Source organism: Cervus canadensis, chromosome X (assembly GCF_019320065.1).
Source record: "Cervus canadensis isolate Bull #8, Minnesota chromosome X, ASM1932006v1, whole genome shotgun sequence".
NCBI classification, from domain to species: domain Eukaryota; kingdom Metazoa; phylum Chordata; class Mammalia; order Artiodactyla; family Cervidae; genus Cervus; species Cervus canadensis.
Genome location: NC_057419.1, coordinates 26,902,555 through 26,917,484, shown reverse-complemented (window position 1 = coordinate 26,917,484; position 14,930 = coordinate 26,902,555). Strand labels below are relative to the sequence as shown.

At 40.1% G+C, this 14,930-nt stretch overlaps 1 protein-coding gene across 2 annotated transcripts in view; it reads left to right on the top strand.

Annotated features, from left to right (window-relative positions):
- Positions 1-2,273: 2,273 nt before the first annotated feature.
- KLHL15 (kelch like family member 15) overlaps positions 2,274-14,930 on the top strand; it is a 32,332-nt gene continuing 19,675 nt past the window's right edge. The window contains exons 1-2 of one of the 2 annotated variants that reach the window (XM_043458692.1): positions 2,274-2,320; positions 2,884-3,083. The gene's annotated coding sequence lies outside the window, so the exon portion shown is untranslated. Of the gene's footprint in view, positions 2,321-2,648; positions 3,084-9,122; positions 9,174-14,930 lie in introns of those variants that run through there. The other variant, XM_043458691.1, reaches the window with a different exon arrangement.

Below are 14,930 nucleotides of genomic sequence, written 5' to 3'. Positions count from 1 at the left end.
GACTGCTAGATACCTGGTTTGAGGACTGTATTCTTACAAAGTAAGCCAGCCGGCTAGGAAAAGCAGCTTTCACTTCCCCCATGGGGCTCTATCAGTGTGAAAGATGCCCTCAAGGCATTCAGGAGCTCCTATTACTTTCCAGTGAGAGAAAGAACTGAAGACAGGAATTACCTGGAGGAGTTAATTTAAAAGATGTGGTTTTACTTTGGTTGGTCTCTTAGAAGCGGAATGCTTCTTATTATACCAAGACCTTTCCATAAAACACTCACTTTTTAAAATGTATTATGCTTCTTTTTTTTTTAAATTTTGTTTAAAAACACATTTTATTTTTTTTAAAAAAACACATTTTAAAAAGTGGTAGTGAGGGAGGCATCTGTGAGTGAAGATAACCTTTTTTCCCCCCAGGGGTGGGCTCTACATAGTAAATATAAAGATTGGTGGAAAGACATGACTCAGTTTCAGAAACTATACACATACACATTTTGGACTTGATGAAATTTCACAAATGAAACCATGAAATATCATAATAAGGACTGTACTGATGGGGCTTCCCTGCTGATCCAGTGGTTAAGAATCTGCCTTGCAGTGCAAGAGATACAGGTTCGGTCCCTGGTCCCTGAAGATCCCACATACCTCAGAGCAACTAAGCCCATATGCCACAACTACTGAGCCTGTGCTCTAGAGGCCAAGAACACATCAGCTACTGAAGCCCCTGCGCCCTAGGGCGGATGCTCCACAAGAGAGGCCATTGCAATGAAAAGCCTGTATATGCAAGGAAGAGTAGCCCCCGCTTGCCGAAACTAGAGAAAGCCCACGCGACAAAGAAGACCCAGCACAGCCAAAAATAAATAAATAAATCTTAAAAAAAAAAAAGGAGTGTGTGGAAGACAACAGCTCATGATGTCACCCACTGCAGTTATATGGACACCTGCTACTCAGAATACAGATACATTTCAGTTCCCGCTTGAATAAGGAACAGAAGTCTCTCTCCGACAGGTCAGTGCGACTCCGTAATGCATAGTTTAAAATGTATGTCTGTTAGCTAATGTGCAAAAATCAAAATCCAGCGCTTTTGGATGTGCAAAGTTGAATCTATGCCGTTTTAAAGTTATTTTATGACTTACAGTTTTTAAAAACTGGTTTTATACTTTAAATTGGAAAAGGGACGCGTATTTCCCTATTTTCAAAAGATGAGAGTGATTCTCTTATTTTTTCCCACGAAGTAGACTACTTCAGCAAAATGGTACACCATGTGCTATTCTGGCCTCTTGGGAAACATGACATATTCAAGTTTGCTAGAAAGAGATTAATGATCGCTTTCAGCCATACATCTCACTGTGACTTCTTCGGGATATTTATTGATCTGAAGAGAAAATGGCGGCGGGGGGTGGGGGTAAGAGAAATTTCTGTTTAGGATCAGATATGGGCAATGGATGAGTTAAGATTAACTGTAGAACCACTGGCTTCCAACTGTGTTTTTCTGTCATCTACACTTTTCCCACATAAGAGATTTCACAACAATAAATTTACAAAACAGTCCTGTAATGCAGTTTTAAATTATTAAATCAAGAGAAGGCGGTATGTAAAAAGCATGAGCTACACCTCTAGAGCCGATTTGTCAGAAACGAACAACAACCTTAAAATCACTGCTCTCTGAATGTTCGTTCTTGCCTTCTATTTTGACGCAAATAGAAACAGAACAGCATTTTTAGATCCGGCATTTCTGTGTGGTGCAGACATGCCGGCTTCTATGAATTTTCTCACCTCTGGGAAATGTACTTCTGAACCGTGTAACTGTTGTGCAACTAGCCAAGTGGAACTATGACGCAACAGTCCGCTGCAAGTTGCCTTGAAAACAATGATGTCATTTGGCGCAGATGTAGTCACGTTTATAACACAGGTAGATACCGCAAAGCACCCTCCATATCATCCCTGAGTCCCCCACCCCCACCGTGTGCAAGACGCAAAAAGGCATTTTCCGGGTTTCCTAACCCTCAACTTGTGGACGGTGGGCGCACCACAGTAGCTCGAGCCCACCGCTCGTGCAAGTGAAGTGGGACCGCGGCGAGGTTAGTGGGCCACTGCCGAGAGTTCGCAGCCCCGACGGCAAAGCCGCGTTGGGCCGGGCCCACGGCCTCAGCGCCGACCCGCTTTATTCCCTCCGTGAGGCCCGCTGGCGCGGCGGGTAGAACGTGGGGCCCCGCGGGCGTGGGACAGCCCTGCCCCCATCCCGCTCCCACACCCGCTCCCGCTCCCGCGGCGCCGGAAGTGACGCGCGCTGGCTGAAAGATGGCGGCATTGGCGCTCGACCAGGGGGAAGGTAAACACCCTCCAGGCCGCTGCCCGCGCGCGGGCCCCCTCGAGGCGCCGGCGGGGGCCGAGGGTGCCTCCCGGGCCTGCGTTCCAACTCCCGGCTCCCCACCCTTCGACCGCCCTACCCGCGTGGCAGGCTTCCGCGTTGTACGACGGCGCACGGGGCCCCCTGCCGGCGGGCCCCGCCTCCCTGGGCGGGCCCCGGGCGGCTCCCGCGGCCCGCAGGGGGCGCGCGGCCCGGAGCGGCCCCTGGCTCGTGGCCCCGCAAGCTCCTCCCTTTTCCCGCCCCTTTCCCGCCTTCCTCCACCCCCGGCGTGGGTGATCCTGAGGCTCCGCGCGCTCTGGGGCAGAAGCCCGGAGACGCCGTCGTCGACGTCTTCACCGCCGGTGCTTCTGCTAACCGCGGCCCCCCAGCCCCTCTCTCCGCCCGAGGCCCCGCGTCGGCCCTCCCGCCGAACCCCGCCGGGCGCTGCGAAGCCCCTGGCGTTGGCAAGGCCGGCCCCGGCCCCGACGCCGCTCCGCCTCGCCCGACTGTCTCGAATCTCTCCTCAGTGCTGTCTTCTTTCCCAGGACTGGTTTCGTGGGGGCCGCAGGCGCGCAGTCTCGCCCCCCGCCAGAGCGCCCCGGCTCGGCCCGGGATCGGCTTCTTGTAGACGTTCGAGGAGCCTGCCGAGTGCCGTCCCGGCGCCCGACCGCCCACCGTCCGGCCCGTTGGCCCGCTTCTTCCTGATGCAGACTGCCGTCCACTAGAGGCTGGACAGACCCCCGAGGTGCGTAGCCGCCCCTGGCCCTCCGGCCTGCGGGAGCCCGGGCTTCGTCCGCGGCTCCGCGCTAGGCTCGGATTCGATAGCCCCTCTGCACTGACCCCAGTCGCACATTTGGTTGACGCCGGGATCTAATTTGTCTTTGAGTTTACTTAGATTGTTTGAAATCTTATTTTTTTTCCCAAGGAGAAAAAAAAAAAAAGGAAGAAGCATAATTCAGCCATTTTTTGCAGCACACAGCTGCAGGTACCATGATTATTTTCTCCCTATCCTGCTCCTTCCCTTTAAAAATGCTATTTTTGCCTGAAATAGAACTATGCGAAATGCGAGGCATAAAACGCGGAATCAGAAGGTCTGGGTTCGACTAGGTGACTCTGAGAAAATAGCTTACCGAACCTCGGTTTCTTATCTATGAAATCGAGTCGGTAATAGCCACATCACAGGGGAGTGAGGACTGTATGAGGTCATATATGTGAAAATAATCCGTAGCTGTAAAGTGTTGTAAAAATGCAAGGCAATTTTTAAAGTAACCTTTGCCAGAGTGGTGAATGTTGTAGTGGCTAACTGTTGCTGCCTCTTTTTTCCTATATTATAAGTATAAGCGATAAGGACGGAAATTAGTAAAGCACTGCTCTGAATCGATTAGATATAGTCACGTTGCTTGGCCTTCTTCCTCCGAAATGCTAACTGCTTATTTAAATAACGGTATTCTTTAATTCAAATTTAACGTTTCTGAGGTGCTTTGCTTTTCATTTTTCTAGGCCGCTTATGCCCTTTTGCTTACTCGGAATATTAAACACCTTGCATTTGTTGAGTCTTTTCTATTTTTCGAATTTACATTTTTCTTTTCAAGATTAATATCTTGATAAAATTGTCATTTGGAAAATGCTGTTAAGATATATACCTTTATTTTTACTGCTTATTTTTCATATCTAGGAAACAAGATGCCTGAATATCTCTACTAATTTGAAAATTGTTTTTGGAGAGCTTATACATGCATTCGGATTTCTGTAACTAATAGATCTAGAAATGTATAGAAAAATCTCAGCTTTTTGACACTTAATGTAGTGTTTATGTAATTTAATTCTTTTTTTATTCATCACCACACTTAGTTGGTGCTTAGAATCAGTTTTTTTATGGTAAGGGATGTTAATTTGCACTTTTTATTGCTGATTAGCTTGGGGGAGATAATGAAATACATAAGCCATAAATACTTGTGGGTTGAAAATCGGAATTTTTTTATCAAAATTTATATATGTGTAACAGTATGGGATCATTCTTATTTGACACATTAAAAATATATGGTCTGGCTTTTTAAAATGGGTCATAAAAAGTGAAAGAGAAGCTTTTTAAAATATATAGTTAGTTTTAGCTAATAAATGGGTTTTCTGAGTTTTTTTTCTGAAATGTTTTATTAAATTTATATTCCATACCGATTGTCTTTCTGAATATGCTTTTGTTTTTTTAAAAAAGGCAGAATAATATAAGGCGGCAGGATTAAATTAGCAAAAGGAGGAGCCTACTTTAATGTGCTAGCTTTTATACGTTGGACTTACTGCTTGTCCTGAAGATAAAATTTTGGCAAATCATTGCTTTATTGGGAATTTCAAAGTTTGGCCATCTCTTTGCCTTGATCTGGGTTACCTGGGGCTAAAATTTTGGAACCAGGACTGGTGTGGCTTCATGGTTGTCCAGAAGAACCCCAAACTTGGTTTAATAATCAGTGCGTAAAACTGGTATTGTACAATATAAAGGTGAACAGTAAAATTCATAATAATGTAAATTTCTGATTTATCTTTACTTAGAATGCATTAAACAGCAAATTAAAAGAACACCATGATATGTCGAGAGAGACCTCAGAAGAAAGGAGAAAGCTTTATACTTTAGTACTTTTTAAAAAAATAGTTTAGTACCTTTAATGACACTTTTTTCCAGCTTTTGAACAAGGGGTCCCGCATTTTCATTTTGCCTTGGGCTCCCCAAATTATGTAGCAAGTCAGTTGTCAAATTTGCTTTTTCCTATTTTAAATGTTTTGAGAGTGAAAAACGTAAACTGTGAGGAGAATGAATCTGTAGCTTAGGAAGGGTTGGATTAATTTATTAGAATATATTCCCTTTGAATTGGAATGCTGTAGTCCGTGTGGGCTTCCCTGATAGCTCAGTTGGTAAAGAATTCGCCTGCAATGCAGGAGACCCCGGTTCGATTCCTGGGTGGGGAAGATCCGCTGGAGAAGGGATAGACTACCCGTTCCAGTGTTCTTGGGCTTGCATTGTGGCTCAGCTGGTAAAGAATCCGCCTGCAATGCGGAAGACTTAGGTACGATCCCTGGGTTTGGAAAATCCCCTGAAGAAGGAAAAGGCTACCCACTCCAGTATTCTGGCCTGGAGAATTCAGTCCATGGGGTCGCAGAGAGTCGGATGCGAGTGATCGACTTTCACTTTCAGCCCGTGTGGACTTCCCCCCCCCCCCCCCCCCCCCCCCCCGCAATTTAAAAAAAATTTTGATCATGCCACACTGCATGTGGAATCCTAGTTCTCAGACCAGGGATCGAACCTGCACCCCCTGCATTGGAAGCGCGGAGTCTTAACCAGTGCGCCTCCAGGGAAGTCCTGATGTGGTGTTTTTTGTTGTTTTTTACTGAAGCGACATGAAAGGCAGTTATTGGTGAAAGATTGCAGGATAGTGGTTAAACTCCAAGGCTCTGAAGTCAGACTGGCCCCATCTTATTAGGTATCATAGCCTTGGGCAAGTTACTTAACCTCCATGAGTTTTGATTTTTCTCATCTCTAAATCAGGGATGGTTACAGAACATGGAGGGTTGTGAGAGTTAAACTTATCTATTCATCCTACAAGTATTTATTAAGCACTTCTTATGTGCCAAGCAGCGTTCCTAGAAAGGTTCTGGGAATACAACAGAGAATACAAAGCAAAAAAAGAAAAGAAACAACAGAAAAATAAACTGAATAAGAAATATAGCCTGTATCTCATTTACTATACTGTGTAGAAAAATAAAACAGAAAAGGAAAGGGAAGATTTTCTGTTGCATAGGGTGGGTGGATGGTTTTCTCTTTTAAAGAAGGGTTGCAGGGAGATGCCTCACCAAGATAAAACACTGGAGTAAAGACCTAAAGGGAGCCATGTATGTTGGGATTAGTGATCCAGTCAGAGGGAACGCCAATTTTAGGGGCTTTAAGGTGGGTGTGTGACTGGTTTTCAAGAAGCAGCAAAGAGGCTGGTGTGTCTGGGACAGGGTGAACAAGGGGCAGGAATTAGGAGATAAATATTATTTATTATTGTTGTCTAGGAGTCACTGGAGAAACTCTGATAGTTTCATCTTTGTCATGTGTATGTGTGTATACACAGATACATACACATACATACATACTGCTGCTGGTCAGAAAGTGGGAGGCCTTTTCAGAATTAAAAATTTTAACTTTGGAATAAAGAAACTAGAAAAGGCAAGATATTTCCGCAGACTTTTTGTTTTTAATATAAGCCCTTTAAAATTCATCTGGCTGAATCATTGAAGCAGATAGAAACGAATAGAAGATTTATTCTTCGTCTCTGATAAGATCATTGAATTTAGTTAATGATTCTGCATCACTTAAAAGATTTACAGGAAATCCGTATCATAACATCAAGACCTTCTAGAAGGTTCAGTTTAGTTGTTTACTTCTTGTGTAAAACTAAGATGTTAACATAGTATTGATGATTTCATGTTAGAAAGTAACTTAGAAGATTTGGGGTTTTATTCCCCAGTAGAGGCTTTTCCTAGAATTCTCACTGGATCCAATCTCTAAAGGCTAGGGAAGCTGTTTTCCATGACATCACTCTTGGACTACTTTTACTTGTGAGGAATAAGCAGAGGAGCATTAAATTAAAATCTTCTGATGAAAAAATAGCATTGAAACAGGAGTGGTTTTTTTTTCTCATAAGGGTTCTTTTTATTATAGGATGACTAAATGCTAAACATACCTGAAAAATGAAGTAATTTAGATAAAAGATGCCAACTGGGAGGCTGGAGAACCCAGAGCCTTCCTAAAAGCTTAGTTAAATGGTCATTGGCAGTTTGGTACTGAGTTTTAAAAACATTTTGATGGACAAGAAAGAATTTCCAGTACTAAACAAATTAGTTAACTTACACAGCCTTTTCTCTAATATTAGACTTAATTGTTTCTCAATTTGAGCAGTATATCTCAGGGTAAAAGGGCTGCAAATAGAGCTAATAAAGTTGGTCTGTTTTTGAATTTTTCTTTCTTTTTAGATTAAGGTGGTCACTTTGAGGTTGTTGAATAAAAGATTTTTACTTTATAGATTAAAGAAATTGTGAGGAATTTTATGACTCGGAAATTAATTCTATTTTTATCTGTAGTAAGCTTTGCATTTTCTTTTTAGTATGCAAGTATGGCATTTTCTACATAGGGTTTAACACTGGTAGGCTAACAGTTTGAGGATGAAGGTAATATGAAATAATTTCAAATTTTCACTGAAGATATGTATATCAACCTCTGAGAATCTAGCTTTGGTATTGAATAAATTAGGGATTTGTATGAATTTTCAAGCAGCTGTGGGGATAGTGTAAAAGCATTAAATTATTGCTTATGGCATAAACATGAAGGTTAGTTAATTTTGAAACATCTCTACTTGCCTAGAATTTTGCTTTCCAATCAGAATGACAGCCTTCTAGCTGAAAAGGAAGCATTTAATTTCTTTGCCTTTTATTTCCTGTCTAGTTTTACCCCCACCAGACTTGCTTTACTCGTCACTAGAGAGTTTGAACTGTTAGAAATTTCTGTGGTATAAATAGCAGTAATGGTCTTTCAGAGCAGAGGTAGGAAGAGGTTGCTTTGTGTGTGTGTTGTCATTTATCTCTTGTACAGTCAGTGGTACTTAATTTTTTGGTCTTAGAACGTCATTATATTCTTAAAATTTATTGGAATATCAAAGAGCTTTTGTTTATGTGGGTTGTATCTATTTATACTGAGCATTTTAGAAATTAAAACTGGAAAGTTTAAAAAAATACTTAAAATGAATTTAAAATCCCATTACTTTTTAATTCTAAATTTTTTTTTTCTGACTTCACCAGGGCTTGTGGGATCTTAGTTCCTGAGGCGCCCCCCCACCCCCCACCCCAATTGGGAGCTCAGAGTCTTAACCACTAGACCACCAGGGAAGTTCCTAAATAGCATTTTTTTTTTAATGAAAAATAACTACTTTCCCAAACAAAAAAAACTTAGAAGAATGGCATAGTTTTACATTTTTGCAAATCTCTTTAATGTCTGACTTAATAAAAGAAAATGGCTTCTTATCGGCTTCTACATTCTTATCACGTGTAGTCTCTGGAAAACACTGAGAGAATGAAAGTAAACAAGAAAAGTCACTTTTAAAATTATTATGAAAATTGTTTTGATCTCACAAAGTCCTGTTCGGGGACTGAAGCCCTTGGACCACACTTTGAGAAATACTATACCACTCATTCTCATGCATAGAGAATGTGAGGCTTTCTTTTTTCTTTAGTCAGTGCCAAGTTTATGGAATAGGACAAACTCCCGTGTTTCTTTCCTGATAGTGTAAGTATGCCTTGTCATTTAGTTTAAGTTGGTTCCCCTTTTGAAAAAAAACCTACTGTTTGAAATTCTGAAGGCCAAATGTAGAATACAGAAGTGTAGAAGGCCAAGGGTATGCAGGTTTATAAACCCATGATTTCTCTTAATCTGACTTAGCTGTTTTCAAGAGTGAGGATGTGTGATTTTTGTACATTGAGCATTTTGTTTGTTAGTAAATAACTTTTCTCAAAGCCCCTTAACAGATTTTTTTCTCCAAACCTCATTGATTTTGTAGAAGTATTCGATTTTGTTTACTTTTACAGTGATTAGTTCTTACAATTATTAATTTATTCCTTACATTGCTATAATTATATAAATTTTGTGTTTTCCTTTTTGTATTCTTCTTACACTTTTTCTTGTTATTTGTTTATATGTTTTTTTTGTGTGTGTTATTTTTGTTTTATTTTAATTTAAGCCTTTTTTTTCTTTTCTTTGTAGCTTCCAGGGTATGGATTGTGAACAAGGTGGTTTTGTTTCACATGTTCATTTGTAAGTTTGGTTGTTTGATGCCTTAAACATTTATGTTACAGATCCGTGCTGTCCAATAGAATGTAATGCAAGCCACATATGTAATTTAAAATTTTCTCATAGCCACAGTTTTAAAAAGCAGAAAACAGGTGAGATTAATTGTAATGTTTTATTTAACTCAGTATATCCAAAATATTATTCCAACATGTAATCACTATTAAAAATTTGTATAATGAGAGAGTTTCCCTTTTTTTGTACTAAGTCTTCAAAATCTGGTGTTCATTTTACACTTAAAGCACATCTCAATTTGATCTAACCATATTTCCAATGTTCAAAAACCCCATAGGTAGTGGCTTTCATATTGAACAGCACAGATACAAAGAGTAGTTACTCTTGTTGGGGCAGAAAAGCTAGAAAATTGTGCTTGTGTGAAGAGAAAAAAATGGAAAACAATGCCATTATAAACAAGGTCCAGTGTTTTGACTACCAGTACATTTCCTGATCTCTTATAAATTTGCATTGTGGTAAACCTTCGGGTAGTATGGGGTCTATAGAGGGGAGTTTGAAGGATGTTAAGTTCTGTGGTTGTGTGGGTGATAAGGACATTAGGTAAGAGTTAGACAGGGAAGGCAGCATTGATTGACCTCTGGTGGGGTGCTTCCCTCTGGGCTAGACATTTAACTTACCTTAATTTATTTGATCATCACCCCAACTCAATAATAATAGATGATGATTGTTCCTAATATATGGATGGAAACTGAGGTCAGGAAGTTAGATTTCTCTCAGACACACTGATGGTAAGTACTAGTAAGTGCTCTGATTTCAAAGATTTTGCTCTTTTCTAGCCACACTACTTTGTATGTTTTGCAAATCAGGTTCTAGCCTTAACTCTGTTTCAAACTAGTTGTATGACCTTGAAAAAAAATATCACCTGTGGATATGAGTATCTTCATCTATCAAGTCAGAGTTGGCTTGAGTCCTGAGAGACTTTACTAAGAAAATAAGCTGGGTTTGAAGTGTTGTTGCTAAGGAGAAGGGTTTCACCGCATTAACTGGACTGTTAAAGGGTCAGGGTTATTTTATTCGTTGCAGTAACAGTAAGTGAAGGGGCGTAATAATAGGCCCTGAGGCTATGGTTACTTAAGGATCATATGCTGTTCTACATTGTCCTGTGTATTAACGCGTTTATTTCTCACAGCAGCCTTTGAGATAGGCTCTATTAATATTAGTATCCCCTTTTTACAGATGAGGACATTAAAACCCAGAGAGGCTAAGTAGCTTGCCCCAAGGTCACAGAGCTAATAAGAGGTACAACCAGGATTCAAACACAGGCATCTGACTCCAGACCTGTACTCACTACTGTTTAGAGACTGTATCATGTTGGGCAGTTAATCACTGAGTATTGATATACATACTTCCCATAAAAGTGTAAGATACTGCTCCTTCCCTAAAGCTGTTGCACTGATAGATGCATAAATCTTTTTCATGTAGAAAGAGTGACTGCAAATTTCCAAACTATTACAAACTAGTAGAAGAACTTTAGATCAGATAAACTTCAGAAATGCATTGCTAAGACCTAAAACATAGCTATAGTTTATTTACTTTGCATATCTTTATAAGTGCTTTACACATCTGTAAAATCATATAAAAGTAAATGAAAGTTTTATGACTAAAAATCTTTAGAAATCATCATGTTTAATGCTTTTGTAGATGTGGAGATAAGGCCAAGAAAGTTTGAGTAACTTATTCAAAGTATAGCTATTTCTATTCTAAAACTGTCTTAGTAGGAACCTTGGTTATATGTAGGAAAAACCCAACTGAGGTAGTAAAGGCGAGTGGGGGGGATTTATGCTGCGCATGTAAGGATTTCTCTCAGCACCCACTGGCAGGAATGGAGCGGGGCCTAGGAACTGGGAAAATGAAGGCGTTCAGGAGCACTCCCTTTCTTCTGTCTTGGCTTTCCTCTTTTTTCTCAGTTGACTGGCATTCTCTGATACTCAGCCCACATGACAGGCAAAAGTTGGTGCCCACAACTGAGCAGAGGCTGCTCTTTGACATGTTCTAGTTCCAGTCATATACAGTGCACTTCTGTTTCTTTTTCTTTCTCTCCTCTTTCTAGATTCTCGACACAGGAGCAGTCATCTTAATTCATATTTCCCAGTCCCATCTGACCATATGTAGTGACATACTAGCCGTGGTTAGTGTGTCCATGGAAGCTGTCTGCTAGGAATCCCCCTTTGTGGGCTGGGTGCCTAGAGGACAGCAGGTGCTGTCCTTACATCTAAAGACCTAAAGGATCTTTTGCCTCACAGCTTACCAATTCCCTCCCACCTCGTTTGTGCTATGATGTCTACACCATATTAAGTATCTGGAAACTAAATTACTTTTTTTTTGAGAAAGCATAGTGTTTCCTTTAGATGGAATCTTTGTCACAAAGGTGAATATTAGCTGTTTTTAACTGTTGAATAGAGAGGGTTACTTTGACAAGAAGTGAAATACATAGTATTTTAGGCACTGTCAAAATAACAGATAATGACACAAAGCAGTTTCATCTCAAGTATGTGAATGCTGGTGTTCAGCCTTCCATTATTAAATCTACATTAAATGTGACCAATAAATCTTGATGAGTCAGAGTGATAGTTGGTATCCTTAATGATCCTGAGAAAGAGTGAAATACTGAAATTTTCATCCAGTTTAATTTGTTATATTTTTTATTCGAATTATTTTGAAAACTGCTAATTAGTGTGATGTTGATAGCACTCTACTAACCAGAATGTTTGATTATTCAGATACCACGGTGGGTGATGTTCCTTCTGTTCACAGAATGCATTTGTGTATATGTTTTTTATATCACTTGGAAAATTCTAAGTTCTTTAAAGTTGCCTTTAAAAGTAATTCAAGAAATAAAATCTCATAGCTTGCTTTAACCTTGAATGTGTTAGTAAAGTAGTTCTGCCAAGCATTGATTACAGTGTCTAAAATATTTTATATCGATTTTCCAAATTATAGACAGCTCTCTTGTTTTCTCCCTTTCCAAAATGAAAGTGTATAGCTTTTGGATTAATGGATTACTAATAAAAATAAATTTTGATGTAAAGTATCTTGTGCATACTTTACTGTCTTAAGTAAGTTAACATAAGTGAACATGTAGTATAATTCAATATTGTAAAGTAATTAGCCGCCAACTAATAAAAATAAATGAAAAAAAGCTTTATTTTATTCATTTTCAGTATTGAGTACTACAATTTTTGAAACTAATAAAACTTAATAATTAACTGTCAAAAAAAGACAGGTAAGTTAGGGACAAAAGGGGAGAAGGAGGCACCTAGAATCCTCTTGATAAGGAGGGAATACAAAAGAAAGAACTGATTGGGGAGAGGAGAGAATTAGGATTCTGTCTAGACATGATTTTGAGATCCCTGTGGTGCACCCAGAGATATCTAACGGGAGATGTGCCATGTAGTACTAGTGTAAGGTTAGCGATTGGGACAGTGATGGTCAAGGCATTGGTAAAGGTAAATGTTAGTAGAAACCATAGGTTTAGATGAGATCGTTGAGGGAAATACAGTGTTTAGATGAAAAGATAAAAGGTGCAAGAATAGAATCCTGGGGAATACCCATGTTTAAGGGATAGCTCAAGAAAAGTAAATCCAGGAAGGAGATTCAGAAATAAGCACCCCAAAATAGGTAGACAACTAGGAAAATAGTGGCCTGAAGCTGAGAGAGTAATGAGCCAAGGGAGTAAGTCATGCTGCAGAAGGATCCTGAGAAACAAGAGACTACGATGTAACCACTGGATTTGACTCAGGATTTTGTAGATTTTTTAAAATGAGCTTTTTGAAAGCAGTAATACACTTTTATTGAAGATAGATTAGCAAACACAGATCAGCCAAAAAAAAAAAAAAAAAGACTTGCAGGATAGTCTCCCGTCCCAAGATAACTTTTTTTTTTTTAGCATTTTAGTTTATTATCCTTTTAGACTTTTTTCTTATTTATTAACAAAGGGTTTTTATTTTCTTGGAGATAACCCCAGACTGGGATAACTACTGAATAAATTGGTTAATATGTCAGGGAGTATAAAGTGATTAGCCTCCAACTAATAAAAATAATTGGGAAAAAAATAGAGTGTCAAACAAAGTAGTCAAATCGAGTGATAGCTTGCTCAAAGAGTGGAGAGACAGTGCCTGTTAGTACGTCTGTGGAAGTGCCGTTTTTACTCTCGGCAGCTGAGGGCTCTGCCAGACCCAGGGTGCAGAGGGGATTCCTGAATGGCACACACCTTTATATCTAGTAGTGCCTGGCACACGGAGGTGCTCTTTTAGTTAACAAAGGGGAAGGCATCTGTGATAAGAGCGGTGAGGCTGGCAGCGATGGTCTACCTGAAGAAGAGAGTGGAGCAGGTGCCCGCAGTGACTGTGGTTCCAGCTGCTTCGCTGGAGGGCTCGTGGCCACCCAAACACCCAGCCAGGGTAAGGAAAGAGGTGGGGAGTTGGGGTCTGATACCAGAAGATCTAAGCTGGAGAAGGACAGGTAAGGTTCGGAGGTGACAGACCAAATGAAAGGGGAGGAGAATATTAAGCCAGAGAGTGGGAAGTTGACAGTTAAGATTTCAGGTGTGGATCAGTTCCTGACTGTGGTGAGGCCCAGCAGATTGGAGCATAAGATTTTAAAATGGAGTAAGAAGGGAGGTGACAAGAGTTTAGGTGATCAGGGAACTTCACCTCTCGGTTTTTGGGTGAGCGATCTTAGGTGAACATTGAAGAGGTGAGGGAAATGACTCTTAGCCAAGTACCACAGTCATCAGTGAATGTGGAGGGAAGAGAGAGGATATGTGTATGTGATAAATAACAGGGAGCAATAGAAGGTGGATTTAAACTAAGAGAAAAGCCATATTTTAGAAAAAGGACAGTAGAAAGCCAAGAGAAGGCTCAGGAGGTAGGTTGTAAGCTATAGAAGAGCATTTTGTTCTAAGAACATAGACAAGGGTGTTTTGTTTTGAAATCAGACTGCAGAGAAAACTTTCTGTGACCAGCATGACGCTGTAGGGGAGTTTGTTTCCACTGAAGCCAGGTTCCACAGGGCACAGTGGAAAGGGTTGGGAGGGAATTCGTGGATGAGGATGCGTCATTGGGGAGGAAGCTCAGAGGTAAGTGAGGATGAGAGTTGAGGAGAGGACAGATAGTTGGCCTGGGGGGGGGTGGTTGTGTGAAAAGAAGAAAATTACTTAGTTTCATAAAACATCTGATAGACTGAATTATTCTGCTTAAGAGATCTGATTATAATTCTACTATTTTGGCTTTGTTTCTCTGATATGCAAAAATGCAGTTTAATTTCCTTTAAAATTGTATATTTATGTTTTAAATATATAAGCAATATAAGCTCACTGTTTTTTAAAATAAGGTTAATGAGGTAAGTAAGTATACTCAAAATTTCCTGAAATCCCACTACCCCAGGGCCATAATTTTGATATATATTCCTCCAGACTTTTTCTCATCTAAACATATATATATGTGTGTGTGTGTGTATTTAGTATTGAAAATACACTGAACATACTGTAGTTACCTGCCTTTTTTTCTCATAACAATACATAGTAAATGTTATTTGTCAGAATTAGGTATATTGCTGCCATCATTTTTAGTTATTACAGTAATCCATTATAGGACTACACTATACTTGTTTCTGTTGTTGGGCTTTTGAATACTTTCCAGTTTTTTAAATCATAAATGAGGCTAGAAAGAAAAACCTTTGTGGGTACAAGTTGGCATATGTATCTGATTA